The 2,439-nt window shown below is 30.3% G+C and overlaps 1 protein-coding gene across 3 annotated transcripts in view; it reads right to left on the reverse strand.

The window, feature by feature from the left end:
• Positions 1-2,439, reverse strand: part of LOC106783620 (protein rhomboid-like) — a 103,839-nt gene that overhangs the window by 44,602 nt on the left and 56,798 nt on the right. The gene's annotated exons all lie outside the window — the stretch shown is intronic.

Genomic DNA, 2,439 nt, shown 5'->3' on the forward strand with positions numbered 1-2,439 from the left:
CAACCCCACCACCATCGTATATTCGAGCCTTTAACATTTTATATTCGACCTTTCATTTTCTCCCACGTCCGAATAACGTTCGTTCGATCGAAAATAACGCGGGATAAAATAAGAGGGGAATTTTTTAGCCCCTTAAAGTACCTTGATCGGTAAAGTGATGTTAAATCTTAAAGAATTTGTTCTATCTATCTATCTATCTATCTATCTATCTCTCACTCTCACTGTTTCAATCTTTCTTTGGCGTGCGTTAGAATAAACTTGGAACGTTTCTTGATGCACGTAGCAAGTATGCTTTCGAAAGACGTTATCTTGATCATACGTCTTATTGTTAGATTAAACTTCAAATGGTAGGATAATGTATCTTAGAAAAAAAAAAAAAGAAAAAGAGTAGAACATTTAAAATTAGATATAAGGTATACTTTCTACAAGCTTTTTCCTAAACTATAATACAAAAACGGATTATTTTTATTATTATTAATATAAATTTGTTCATTATTTTCTGTGAGATCAATATTTATAGGAAAATATTAATACGGCATTATGTCTGAATTGTCAATATTAAATATAAAAAGTGTAAATATTTTAAATAGATGGTCAGTATTTAAAAATAAAAACAAAACAAACAAAATCGTATCAATATATTATTATCGAATAAACGTTCAGGCGTACTTGTTTTCATTGTAAAAAAAATATCTAAGGTTAATGTATGACAGAAATTTTCTAGAACTCATCTTAAATTGCTTATTTTTTTTTTACGTAGAAATATCCTTGAAAGAAAAAACTATTCTATCATTATATTCGTTCGTTCAATAATTCTTATCGAATAAAAAAGATAAAGGAAAATAATAATGATCACACATCGTGGGAGTAAAAAGAAATATCTCACGCAAACTTTACGACTGTGATCGTTTAAAAAAGATATATATATATGTCTCACGTAACACTTTTCACGATTTTTCAAGTACTTGCGATAAACTGACAAAAAAAAGATTTTAAATAAATGTGTTGATCGTATAAAAGTAATATTTTTCATTTTTAACGTTAATTATATTTATATATCGTTAAACTTAACTGAAGATACTGGTAGATGGAAATGTAATTAGAAATCACGTTTAAAGATTTTCCTATATGTCCATTACATTAACTAAATTTAAGTTAATTTACCTTAAATTTGTTTAAGACTAGATTTTAAACATTTTTAACCAGTCTGAGTCTATGGAAATTGGACTTACACCACCACTTTCATGATCAATCTCTATGCAATTTCTTTTAATCGTTAATTTTAAAGTGAACAAAACATCTGACATATTTTTTCAAGATATTAAATATTAACACTAGTTATAAAATAAACAAGTTTACGCTAAATTAATCACGAATTATGTGATATCTCGTTTAAGAAAAAAAAATAAATAAATAAAATTGACTTACACACATACACACCACTTTCAAAATAAACGATCCATATATACATAAAAAAGAAGAAGAAAAAAAGGGAGAAGTACCCTCGAATACGGGCGATTCGAAGGGACGTTAAAGATCTTTAGGACGAGGTTGAAATACGAATGCCAAAGTACCGTAAAAATAACTGGAAGATCGCGTCACGAGTTTTCTCGGCGCGTTTGAGAGAATTCGAGCGGAAGGTAAGACTTTACGAGCTCGCATCCTCCTTAACAGGAGGTGGAATCGAACTTAAACCGAACGAAATCGTGTACTTACTACTATATATACGTTATACCTTCTTCCTTTTTCAACGTTTTTCGACATCCCCCACTCTTCTATCGCCCTCCCACAACCCCCCTTGGTACGTTCTTCGAACATGCTAGTAAAGCTCGATAAATCGTTGAAAATGTTGGAAGGCGCTAAACGCTCGCGCATTTTCAACTTTATTGTTAGAAGGATATACTATTACTTCCTTTGGAATCGTGCACGAGAGGAACGATAAAATTGCAAATGAATTTTTTTTTTTTTTTTTTTTATTCTCCTCCCATTAAAAAAAAGTCGAGGCAAGAACATTTGGTTCCTATGAAAAAAGGAAGAAAAGAAAATTTGGTCAAAACATTAAAGTAACTTGTTAAGTAATGCATCCGTTCTAACTCGAAGAACATTTTTTAATCAGTTATTTATAATTATTCATTCAGTATGCTTTTTATTATTTATTTATTATAGCATCGAGTATTGCGCCTAGGGATAGGCAATACTCTATGCCTTGTCAATAACGTCGATTCCTACGTAAATTGCATTTCGCGATTCACGGGTGTACGTACGAGTTGCCTATCACAGGGTACTCGAATAAAAGCTTTGTTATGGATGACGTTTCATAACGAAGTATCACAAAGTGTATTGCAGTTTTCTGTATCCGTAATAATTAATGCGACCATTTTGTTTGTTTGTATAATATTAAGTATAGAAATTAGTTAGGTTTATCTTTCTTTTTTTTTT

Source organism: Polistes canadensis, unplaced genomic scaffold (assembly GCF_001313835.1).
Source record: "Polistes canadensis isolate GaletaPanama2010 unplaced genomic scaffold, ASM131383v1 scaffold_23, whole genome shotgun sequence".
NCBI lineage: Eukaryota > Metazoa > Arthropoda > Insecta > Hymenoptera > Vespidae > Polistes > Polistes canadensis.